This window comes from Nomascus leucogenys, chromosome 2, assembly GCF_006542625.1.
Source record: "Nomascus leucogenys isolate Asia chromosome 2, Asia_NLE_v1, whole genome shotgun sequence".
Lineage (NCBI taxonomy): Eukaryota > Metazoa > Chordata > Mammalia > Primates > Hylobatidae > Nomascus > Nomascus leucogenys.
The window spans coordinates 31,475,285-31,488,244 of record NC_044382.1 but is presented as its reverse complement, the minus strand read 5'-3'; the positions used below and the strand labels follow the sequence as shown (position 1 = coordinate 31,488,244).

General features: G+C 40.2%; 1 long non-coding RNA gene across 1 annotated transcript in view; it reads right to left on the bottom strand.

The window, feature by feature from the left end:
- Positions 1-6,964: 6,964 nt before the first annotated feature.
- Positions 6,965-12,960, bottom strand: part of LOC115837277 — a 62,212-nt gene continuing 56,216 nt past the window's right edge. Inside the window, exons 3-4 of the long non-coding RNA XR_004032332.1 lie at positions 9,859-10,697; positions 6,965-7,421 (exon numbers count right to left, since the gene is read on the bottom strand). This is a non-coding gene — a long non-coding RNA (uncharacterized LOC115837277). The remainder of the gene's footprint in view (positions 7,422-9,858; positions 10,698-12,960) is intronic.

Sequence of the window (12,960 nt, the reverse complement as noted above, 5' to 3'; positions counted from 1 at the left end):
GAGATGACTTCACTAAAGTCATAAACTGAGCCAAGGGCTACACCGAGAATAGGCATCTAGTTCCAAGCCCAGGCTATGTTCTTTATGCACTTTGTACCTGGTTCTCTATTGTCATCACAAATTCATATTTTGTAATAAAAACACATCAAGGATTTTTAACCTTATGTATCATGTGAGGCTCTGAAAGATTACGAACCTGCCATAGGCACCTGCTACAGGCTGAATTATTATTCTTCAATGAGAGATTGTCTTTACCTCTGTTGAAGGTGCTGCTGGTTCTCAGTTACCTATGTAAATACAGGGGAACAGACACTAAAAGCACAAGATAATCCGAGAGTCGTTAATAGCATATAAAGATTTGTCTCCAAGGAATGTTCATGGCAGCATTTTCATAGGGAAAAACTTACTTCTTTTTTCTCAAGGGATTTCAGAACAAAATAGAATAAAGCATTCTTGATGAAAGTCAACTAGGCTTTTTTTTCAAAAAAAAAAAAAGAAAAGAAAGAAAAAAGCTGCCAAATATTCCTTACTGCAAATGAACACTAGAGATATAAGAAAGATAAAAGATGACACTGTTGCAAATCATGTATTTAGGGGAGGAAGAGCCTGGCTTGGAGGCAAGGCCATGCTGACCTCTGAGACATATCCAAGGGCCCAGCATGTGGCAGGAGCAAAGTTCAACCTGGCATGTCTGAGAGGCCACATCACAGGCGCCACAGGCCAGGCAGGGGAGCGGATGATGATGACATTCACATTGAACTCACACAGGAACCTAGCAAGAATATCCAGTTTTGAGAAAACATGAGACTCTGATTTATCAAGTAGAAAACAAACACCAGACTGTACACATCAAAGCACAGCATTTAGAAACCCTACTGATGGAGAAATGCAAATCAAACCACAATGAGATACCACCTCACACCAGTTAGAACGGCCATCATTAAAAAGTCAGGAAACAACAGTTGCTGGAGAGGATGTGGAGACATAGGAAGGCTTTTACACTGTTGGTGGGACTGTAAACTAGTTCAACCATCGTGGAAGACAGTGTGGCAATTCCTCAAGGATCTAGAACTAGAAATATCATTTGACCCAGCCATCCCATTACTGGGTATATACCCAAAGGATTATAAATCATGCTGCTATAAAGACACATGCACACATATGTTTACTGCGGCACTATTCACAATAGCAAAGACTTGGAACCAACCCAAATGTCCGTCAATGATAGACTGGATTAAGAAAATATGGCACATATACACTATGGAATACTATGCAGCCATAAAAATGATGAGTTCATGTCCTTTGTAGGGACATGGATGAAGCTGGAAACCATCATTCTCAGCAAACTATCGCAAGGACAGAAAACCAAACATCGCATGTTCTCACTCATAAGTGGGAACCGAACAGTGAGAACACTTGGACACAGGGTGGGGAACATCACACACCTGGACCTGTCATGCAGTGGGGTGAGGGGGGAGGGATAGCATTAGGAGAAATATCAAATGTAAATGACGAGCTAATGGGTCCAGCACACCAACATGGCACATGTATACACATGTAAAAAACCTGCACGTTGTGCACATGTACCCTAGAACTTAAAGCATAATTTAAAAAAAAGGAACCCCACTTACGGGAGAGAGGTACATTAGCAAAGAGCCCTGCATTTAAAACTAAGCCCTCACAGGCACTAGTGGTGTGACATTGAGCAAGTAACTTCTCTGAGCCTGGGTTTCTCCTTAGGGCTGCCCTGAGGAAGAAATGAATTAGCTTGTAGGAAGAGTCATGTAGACTCTGGCACAGAATAAGCCCATAATTTATGTCCATGAATATTGTTGATCTTCTTACCATCTATTGCAAAAGGTGTTTCCCCAATCCCTTAAGCATGGGCTACACTTAGTGAGTGACTCCTTCCAACGAGTACAGTGTGGAGAAGCATTAAAAAAGAGTAACTTTACAATGAGGAAGGCTAACATCACTTCAACTAGGTGATCCAGGTCCACAGCAGGGATAAGTCATGCCAACAGTTCACACCCTCACCATGATGTGATTCGAAGGGCACTTTACCTCAGTGGTTGTCCTCCCCCAAATCCCTAACTCCAGTCTAACTATGAGCAAAGCATCAGGCAAATCCCAGGAAGAAGGCATTCTACAAAATACCTGGCCAATATTTCTCAAAACTGTCAAGGTCATTGAAAACAAGGAAAGCCTGAGAAAGCAGTCACAGCCCAGAGGAACATAAGGGCACGTATTGACTTGGCGTAATGCAGTATCCTGAATGAGATCCCAGAACAGAAACAGGACATTAAAGAAAAACTAACGAAATCCAAGTGAATTATGAAGTTTAGTTAATGATAACGTATCAGTATTGGTCCATTAGTTGTGACAGAGCTACATGCTGAAGTAAAATGTTAAGAGTAGGGGAAACTGAGCGCAAGGTATACAGGAATTTCTGTACTGTCGTTGCAACTTTTCTGTCAATCTAACACTATCCTAAAATAAAAATTTATTTAAATAAACAAGAGGCTGAACTCTCACTTGCCAGGAATGTTTCAAGTGGTCTCCACACATTAGAAGGGGAAGATATTAGACTTGACACATTCTCTGAGATCCAACTCTAAACTTGTATGAGGTCACTTTTCACCTTGAAGAGCCCCCAGGCCCATCTCTTTGGCCTAGGCCTATTTTCTCAATGTGGTTGCCATCCCACTCCTCATGCTGTGAGGTTTTAGCTTCTAAAGTCTGTGTGCTAATAGCAGCTTCCCCCAACCTGGTTGCTGACTTAAAAACAAGATGTCTTCACAATTCACACCTTTTCATTTTAAAAGTCTTTCAGAGAAGCAGAAAGCAGATGAGCACAACTATCAACGGGGAGTTTTACAAGGCTTAAGCTAAATCTCAGTTCTCTTTCCGAGATGGTAACTTTTAAAAGTGACTAATATTTCCTGAGCATATATTCAATGCCAAACACCAGCCTAAGCACTTTACAAAATAATCTTATTTAAACATCACAAAAGGCTACAAACAAGTTACTATTAGTATCTCCATTTTACAGATGAGTACATAAGGTCACAAATTATTTAAGTGACTTATGCAAGCTCATACAATAATAATGGCTAACTGGAATCTGAGCTGTTCTGTATGCAGAACCCATTATGAATGAAATTTGGCAAATGTCTCCCTGTACACAGCAAGTTGGTCATAAAATTCATTCAGAACAGAATGATGAGTCTTCAATCACTTGTCCCATGATATGGTTTGGATTTGTGACCCTACTCAAATCTCATGTCGAATTGTAATCCCCAAAGTTGGAAGAGGGGCCTGGTGGGAAGTGATTGGATCTTGGGGGTGAATTGCTCCCTTACTGTTGTCATAATAGTGAGTTCTCACGAGGTCTGGTTGTTTAAAAGTGTGTAGCGCCTCCCCCTTCACTCTCTTCCTCCTATTCTAGTCATGCAACGTGTGCCTTCATGATTGCAAGTTTCCTGAAGCCTCCCCAACCACGCTTCCTAGAGAGCCTGTGGAAACATGAGCCAATTAAACCGCTGTTCTTTATAAATCACCGAGTCTCAGGTAGTTCTTTATAGCAGTGCAAGAGCAGACTAATGTATTCCCTTACCTCCAAAGTGTGATTCTTAATCTCAGGCTTTCCAGACAAGTCAAGTAGTGGCTTCAAAATGTGAAAACACACCTTCACTAACTGACTTTTTAAAATTAATTAATTTACAACAGACACTTCTGGCTCTGCCCCATTTCTGAATCTCAGTCATCGACTGCCCTATTTCTATCTCTCACATTAAGCCCATGCCTGGGTTCAGGACTGAAACAGGAATGGGGATGGGCTGCCAAGTGTCTGTTACCTGCACTACCTCCTCATTCAAAACAGCTGAACATTAAATGCATTGATTTTCAGTTCTGGCAAACTATCCCTCATTTTATAACAGTCTTTTTGAAATGTTATAAATCCCTCCAGATTGGTTAATGCCCATTCAAACAATCTTATTCCACAGGGAAAATGTTCAGCTAAGGCTTGCTCCAAAATAAAAACAATAATTAGGCTCATAATTATTATTACTTATTGAGCATTTCCTAAGGAATTGGACTGGATGGGTACTTTACAAGACATGTCAATTTATACTAACAGTGGTAATTAAATAAGACATTATTATATCCATTTTCAAATTGAAGAAAGAAGGCTGGATACGGCCACTCATGCCTGTAATCCCAGCAATTTGGGAGGTTGAGGTGGGTGGATCATGAGGTCAGGAGTTCCAGATTACCCTGGCCAACATGGTGAAACCCCATCTCTACTAAAAATACAAAAGTTAGTCAAGCATGGTGGTGCTCGCCTGTAATCCCAGCTACTAGGGAGGCTGAGGCAGGAGAATTGCTTGAACCTGGGAGGCAGAGGTTGCAGTGAGCCGAGATTATGCACCATTGCACTCTAGCCTGGGCAACAGAATGAGACTTCATCTCAAAAAAGAAAAAAAAGGAAGAAGAAGAAACAGGCTTAGAAAGGTTACACAACCTTGTTCAAAGTCACACAGATAATACATGGAGGAGTGATAATTTGAGCACAGATTCACCTGATCTGAAACTTGAGAATGTCCCACTAGCCTACAACACTCCTCCCATTTCTGATCCTTTCCTGGCAAGCCATGGGCTCATTGTTGTGCTGTCTTCCCAGCCTCACACAGAGCCTCTTTTTTCCTCCTTGCAATGACCTCATCTTGTATGGCACTTTCTCAATTCCAGGGTATCTTCTTTCTCATCTGATAACAATCGCCATGTTAAGTGAAGATGACCAAAAGTCGGCACTGGGTAACACCTGTGCATCTCACCTGGGGCCCTCTGGAGAAAACCACCTCCTATTTGTTGATAGCTAAGCACCTTGCAGCAAGCTACTTAACCTCTGAAAACCTCAGTTTTTTTCTCCTTCAAATGAACGTAATGCTGGCTGTCCTACCTAATTAACATCTATCTATAGAATGCACACTGATCATTCTTGCAGGAGTTTCCCATTCATAACTGTGTCATTAAATAAAAGCTTGCCAAAGAGGATGGGAATATTTACAGGCTATGAGCATTAACTGTGCAGGTTCCACGTGACAAGCAACAGGCTAAGCACGTTCATGCCGTTATTTAACACAACAATCATATGGTGCAATTTGTTACTGCTCCCATTTCACAGTTGAGATCATTGTGTCTCAAAGATGGTAAAAGACATAAAATATATTACTAGAAAGGAGCAGATATTTAACTGTATATAAAATATGTTAAAGTATTTTAACAATGGTGAAGAATGAGACCAAGAAATTTTAACTGGATATATGATAAGCAGCACTCAGCTTGCCACTTCACCTTCTCTGGTCCTCTTTTTCATAAAGTTGATAACCTTCTCTTCATACCTGCCTTGGTTTAAACCAAGTTTTCCTGTTAACTTTTCTTCTTAATGAGCACTTTACCACCCTTACTACTTGCCTTTCTCTTCCACTGTGCAAAAACTCCCAGATTCTGTTGTTTGTATTGAAAAGCCACACCCTTTTGATCTTTAGAACCAATCAATAGTCCATCTTGGGAAATAGATTTCACCTCCCTTCATGTTTCTGCATCTGTAATCAGCTTCTGAAGTCAGAATGCAGAAAGGCTGGGACAGAATCATCTGTACTTTTCACAAACGCTGATAAGTCAGCCAGGAAAACCTGAATAGTACAAATGCCCTGCTGCAGAGGTTTTGTTTGGTAGCAAGTCAGACACAGCAAGGAGACCAAAAGAAATCATTAATAATTTTGCCTTCCTCATGATGTGCTGAAAAACAAGTAGCCCCATGTGCTATGCTTTCTTGGGAATGCAGTGCACATGGCGGCCTGAACACAGTGAGTGGCCTGATACAATTCAAAGAATAAAAGTCTTGGAGCCTAAAGACCTGGTTGATTCTGCTCTTACTAGGTACACAACCTTGGGCAGGTTGTTTAACTTCTGAGTCATCGACATAAACTGGAGCTAATATTCTCTTTAGTGATACATAGTCCAGCTTGTATATAAGCCATCCATCTAAAAGTCATCCTTGCTTCTTCTCTCTTCCTTATCCCAACGCCACCCAATCTGTCTGAAGTGTGTTGATTCCATGACTTAAATATTTCTCAAATCGCATCTCCAATCCCACCAGCTGTATTAGTTGGCATCATAATGTCCTAAACTAACACTATATACTCCTAGTCCATTTCCCTGTTCCTAACACCAAAATATCCCTTCTCAGTGCATTCAGGTGTCTTGCTAAAGTGTACGTCTCATCATCCTGCTCCTGATTAAAATATAGTTCTCATTCTTTACAGAATAAAGTAAAACTTCACCATCACAGGGCACAAAGCCCTCCATGACCTGATCTTACCTATCTGTATTAGGAATCTTTCAGATGCAAGTGACACCTCTGAAATAGGCTTAATCAAAAAGGAGTACGTATTAACTTACGAAACTAAAACAGCCTGCCGAAGTTCCAGGCAAAACTGGGTCCAAAGCTCAGTCTCATCAGGAAGCTGTCTCTCACCATCCTTTGCTTGGCTTTCCTCCAGAGTAACTTTATTCCTTATTAGGTTTTTCCTGCTTCATAATAAATTGGCCCCCAGCAGTTTCAGGCCTACCTAGCACCTATTTAGCAATCCCTCTTTACTCCAGCCTGCCCCGAGAGTGACTTTTTCTCACTAATTTTAACAAAAGTCACAAGGCAGAATCTTAGTGGTCTGTCCTGCATTATTTGCTCAACTCTTTACAAACACTGTACCGTAGGGGGGATATGATGGTTAGGTAGGCACATCCAGGAGGCACCTGAACTACATGACTTAAGATCAGGGTTACCCCCGACCCACCCACACACATAAATCAGACTGCTATCACCAAAATAAGAGAAAATGGATGGTAGCCTAGAAAAATGACACCTACCCGAAGGAACTTCTCCCCTACTCGAGGCTCCAAAGTTTAGTGGCTCAAAACAACCATTTCATTTTGTGCATGGCTTTTTGGAGGTCAAGAATTTAGAAAGGGTTCAGCTGTGCAGTTCTTGGTTGGAGGCTCTCCTGTGGGTGCAGTGAGATAGATGTCAGCTGGGGCTGGTGACACGTGGAGGCTCCATGGAGCTGGGTGTCCAAGATGGCTTCCTCATGAGAACAACTGTTGTTGCAGCCAGGATGGAGCTCAGCTGGGCTGGGAACTAAATGCCTGCACGTGGCTTCCCCAGCATGAGAAGCTCAGGGTGCATGGACTTCTTAGTCAATAGCTCTGAGGTCCAAGCACTGCATTTCAGCACAAAGGGGGAAGCTGCATCATCTTTTCTGGACCTAGCCTCAGAAGCCATGCAGTGTCACTTTTCTGCATTCTGTTGATCACAGAGATTCTCAGAGTCAAGGAGGGGGACACAGACTGCACCTCTGAACAAGAGAAATGTCAAGTAATTTGCAGCCCCAATCATTTTCTATTGTTCTTCAGATAAGTTCCCATCACTTCAACATTTTTTTTTTGCCTTTAGGAATGTGCTTCTCTGTCTGGAATGTCCGTTTCTTCTTCTATCTCCCAAGCACTACTTACCCTATGAGACACACACCCCCTGCAAAGTTTCCCTCTCCCCGCCACATAGTAGCATTGGTCCCTTTCTCTGCAACACCACATTCCAAAAGTACCTTTTTAATTATAAAACTTTGTGCCTCTGTCTCTATCAGTAGGCTATGAACTCCTTGAAGGCAAGAACCAAGTCTTTTCTTACCTCCCTACTTCACACATTAACTGTCTCTTATAGGCTAATTGTGTCATGTTTGCCTCATGGCAGATTTAGATTATACAGCCAAAGAGTTTTCCAAATGTTGAAGTGTTATTCAAACAAAGGTCATCATTATCCATAAGTAAGCCTTTTACTGAAAAAATGTAATAACTTCTCGTGATAGCTTTCCATCTGACAAATTCTAAATGGATACCCCATTTAACTGTTTAAAAAAAAGTTTAAGATTTTTTTACTTTCTTTCTCTGGCTTAAATAAGAGTGACGTCTAGTTGTTTGTTCTTTATCTGTTATTTAGATCATTGTTCCCCAGGTTTTATCAACCAGTCTCTTCTCCACAAGCCTATTGTATCAAGTCAATCCTTCTCTACTTTCTTTATAGTTTTGTACCTCTTTGTAGAACCTGATTTTCGTGGATCTAATTCTCCTATACACCTGTGTGTGTGTATCCCACATGCACATATGTTTTCTAAATGCCAATAAATAAGTAGTAATACATTTGAAACATTGTTATATGAAACACATACAAGAAACTTGAACAGAAAAAGCACAAATGAAATGTGTTCAACCTCACCAGTAGTCATAAAAGTGATCATGAATACTGCAACCAAAAACATTTCACACTGGTATGATAGGCAGAAATATTTAAAAGACTTAGAATTTGAAGAAATAAGATATTTTACATGTTGATGGGATGAAATGATACAATTCTTCGGGGATGAAACGATACAATTCTTCGGGGAAGAATTGATACAGTTCTTCGGGGAACTATTTGCCAACATATAAAGTTAATGAAGCTGAGACTATTTATACCCTATAACCCTGCAATTCCATTTCTTGGAATACAAAGTTATTTCTATATGTTCATCCTCTGATGGGTGGACAAATAATTTGTGACAAATATTTATAAAATGGAATGTTATACTGCATTAAAAATAACCAAAACTGTAGGGATCAATATAGATGAATCTGGAAAAAAATCATATTGGGGGGGAGAAGCAAGCTACAGGAAAACTACTATATGACGATATTTATATAAAATTTCAAAAACAAGTGAGGAAATCCTAAAAATACTTAAGCTAACATAAATTTGTAGTAAAAGCATATATACCTGACAAAAATGATAAATGCCAAAATTAGATTTGCAGTTACTTTTGCAAGTCAGGGACCAGATTCAACAGGATTGGTCATGACATTGGTTCTTAAATGGTGGTGCATACCTCATGCTTGTTATACAGTTCTCGGTATCTTTTCAGAATAATTGTATTTGTAATAATAAATTTGAAAGGGAAAAAGTTTATACTATCGTTGAAAGATGTTTAAAATATAAGCATACTCGTATGCTTATAAACTTACATACTTATATACATAAAATATATACTAACACACACAGGCACCACCCATTAAAAAAAAACTCAGTGATCATGAATACATACATGCAAAGTTAAAGAGTGGAAAGAAATACAAGAAAATGTTACAGTAGTTACAGCAGCTGGTTTGGAATTATGATTGCTTTTAGTTTTTTATTTGTATTTTCTGCTCCATTTTCCCTAGTGAAGATAATTAGCTCTTAATTAATCTGAATTAATAAATATTTTCTAATGTCATGGTTGTAATAAATACTGACAATCAGTCCACTTGTCCTGATGTGTCTTTAAGAAGCAAATAGACTCAGAAAAATACTCAGAGCTGCATCTCTGTATACAATACCATTTGACCTATTTGAGAAAACAATTTTAAAACAGGACAATATCCCAATCTTTTGTAAGCTTACCAATTAAAAACAGATGACAAAAAAGTGAAATAGGCCTATAAATTGAGCATAAAAAATTGCATTTGAATTTCGGTGCTCTTTGACATTTAGACATAAGGCTGGTCTCCACTCTGTCTTTTGATTCTGGAGAAAAGCTAATGTGTTTAACAGGAGTGTGAAATAGCTGTCCAAACATGTCATTCTTGCCACTGCCTTTATTCACACCAAATGTTCTACTTTCTTTTTCAAATGAGGAAAAGATAGCACTGCAGCCTTCCCCCAACTATAGGAAATGGATATAATTGAAGCATGATTTGTGTTGGGTTATGTTTTTCACTCACCTCCTTGGTGAAGATGCCTCCCCGCCTGAGAGCAGCCAGCTCCGTGTGGGTGTTCAGTGCTTCCAAAACTTGCTATCCAGCCCACCTTGTGACATAACAAAAATAACCAAAATGGAGCACGTTTTCCTGCAGGATTTCACTTCTACCAAAAGAAAAAGAATAACAGCTCTCCCAGGTTACATAAAGGATTTCCAAAGGGCTCTGGAAATATAGGAATGGTTGGTAATCTGGTGGGTCATTTTACAAATACCTCAGGAGGAACTGATCATTATAGAATCCTCACCACCTGAATTGGGAGCCTTGGTGAACACGTGCTTAAAATGTAACACCTGAGTTTTATTTGGTGCTCCCCTGTGCTCTATATTGAGTTAAATACTCTACGTTCAATGTCTCGATGAATCCTCCTGGCAACTTTATTAGGAAGGTTTCATTTTATTAGTTCCCATGTTACAGATGGGAAAATTGAAGCTCAGAGAGAAGTTTAGTGGTTTGTAAAGGCCATGAAAGTAGTAAATGATGGAGCTGGGATTTGGATCCAGGTAGCCCGTCTGATGCCTGAACTTCTCTGCACCTGTCTTTGGAATCATTCAGTGATCAGTGCTTTTACCTATATCGTCCCTATTACTACTCCTATAGCCATTACTGGTGGATATGGTAATCTCTGTTTACCGATGAGGTAACTGAGTCTCTGAGAGATCAAATAACTTGCTCCCCAAAACCAGAGCTATCTAGCTTCAAAATCAACGTATTTAGCAGTAGGCCACTTTCTTTTTCATAGACCCACAGCCAGGACAGAGTGATTCCAAGTCTCTTCTTCCCTCTTCCCTCTGTTTCTCCATCTGCAAAAAAAAAAAAAAAAAAAAAAAAGAGAGAATCATATTTTCTCTGTTGAAAACTGCAACAGTTTGTGTGAAGAACCAAAGAGATTCAATGTCAAAGAACTTTGAAAAGTATGAAGACATAAGGGATTCATATTTACACCATATTTCAGCTAAGTTTCCTTATCTGGCATCAACAATTAGAAAATGCCAAGTCTCTCCCACTTGTGCTGATAAGGCTGTGACTAATAATGTATTCTCTACTTTCCTTTATAGCAGGACTCAGATCATTGTTCGTATCCAGCCTTTTCCCAAACAGCCCTGTACTTTAAGACTTATATACCTGTAACCCCAGCAGCTTGGGAGGCCGAGGCAGGCAGATCACCTGAGGTCGGAAGTTCGAGACCAGCCTGACCAACACGGAGAAACCCCATTTCCTCTAAAAATACAAAATTAGCTGGGCGTGGTGGCGCATACCTGTAATCCCAGCTACTTGGGAGGCTGAGGCAGGAGAATTGCTTGAATCCAAGAGGCGGAGGTTGTGATGAGCCAAGATTGCGCCACTGCACTCCAGTCAGGGGAACAAGAGTGAAACTCCATCTCAAAAAAAAAAAAAATTGATATGGTTTGCTGTGTCCCCACCCAAATCTCATCTTGAATTGTAGCTCCCGTAATCCCCACATGCTATGGGAGAGACTCAGTGGGAGGTAAATGAATCATGGGGGCAGGTTTTCCCGTGCTGTTCTCATAATAGTGAATAAGTCTCATGAGATCTGATGGTTTTATAAAGGGAAGTTCCCCTACACATGCGCTCTTGCCTGCTGCCATGTAAGATGGGTCTTGCTTCCCCTTTGCATTCTGCCATAATTATGAGGCCTCCCCAGCCAGGTGGAACTGTGAGTCCATTAAACCTCTTTTTCTTTATAAATTACCCAGTCTTGGGTATGTCTTTATTAGCAGCATGAGAACTAATACAAGATTAAGCTGCCTTCATCCCCAGGTTCAAGAATGGACACTGACAGGTCTAAGTCAATCAAAGTAATCTCAGTCCCCTGAACATAGTGATTCTTTCAGTTAACTTTGACTTAAGACAAGCAGCCCATGTATTCCCCTAACTAGGAGATTTAACTGAATTTGGACCAATTAGGTGAGTATTGATGATATGCTATGTAGCTGAGAAGCCTGAAACAATGATAGCCATTGTCCACTGCAAGGGAGGGTGGTCATAGGACAGACAACACTGATGATATCAAAAGTAATAAAAACTTTTAAAAAATGTGCTGGGCACAGTGGCTTATACCTGTAATCCCAGCACTTTGGGAGGCTAAGGCAGGCAGATCACTTGAGGTCAGGAGTTCAAGACCAGCCTGGCCAACATGGTGAAACCCCCATCTCTACTAAAATTAGAGACTACAAAAATTAGCCAGGCATGGTGGTGTGCGCCTATATTCCCAGCTACTCAGGAGGCTGAGACAGGAGAATCACTTGAACCCAGGAGGAGGAGGTTGCAGTGAGCCTAGATCAAGCCATTGCACTCCAGCCCGGACACCAGAGCAAGGCTCCATCTCAAAAAAAATGTTACTTATATTATTATGCTCAAGTTTTTGACAGTTTCTGTCCAACACTTGATGATCCTCCACCGTTCTTGAAGGTGATTATTTTTAGGACATCCTCATTTCAACTTGCATATTTAATCTTTATCTCATCCCTAAATCACTAATATTATTGCATCCAACTACTTTGTATGAAAAGGCCATCTAATCTTCGCCTCGTTGTCTCATTTCCTAAAGCATTAAACCTTCATGTTGACTTTTGGGGCACGCGGGGAGAGACGTTTCCCAGTACTGCATTTTACAAATTAACGTTTGTTAAGCATAATTCCTTGAAATGGACTTGTGCTCTCTGGGATTCGTCTTACTTTGTAAGTCGGAAGCAACTTTTCCTTCACTGAGAAGTGCCACTGACTGTTTAGGCCTCTACTTTTTACATGTAAAGCAAGACATATTAGCAAAATAAGGTAAATAACTTACTTTTTAGTATTAAAATGCTGTTGTCAAAGAATCATACACCAATACTCAAAAAATAGATGTTTCTTACATCTCCTTAAAAGAGGAGTTTTGAAATAGAAAACAGATAAATGGGAATGGTTTATTCCACCCCAGAGCTGACCTCATATAAGGAGTTTGGGTTTCTGCATTTGCCTCCCAACCCCAAATTTTATATTTTGGTGGCCAATTTCTTGTGGTCAGGAAGAAGCTAATTTACATTAACTAGCTCCCAGCAA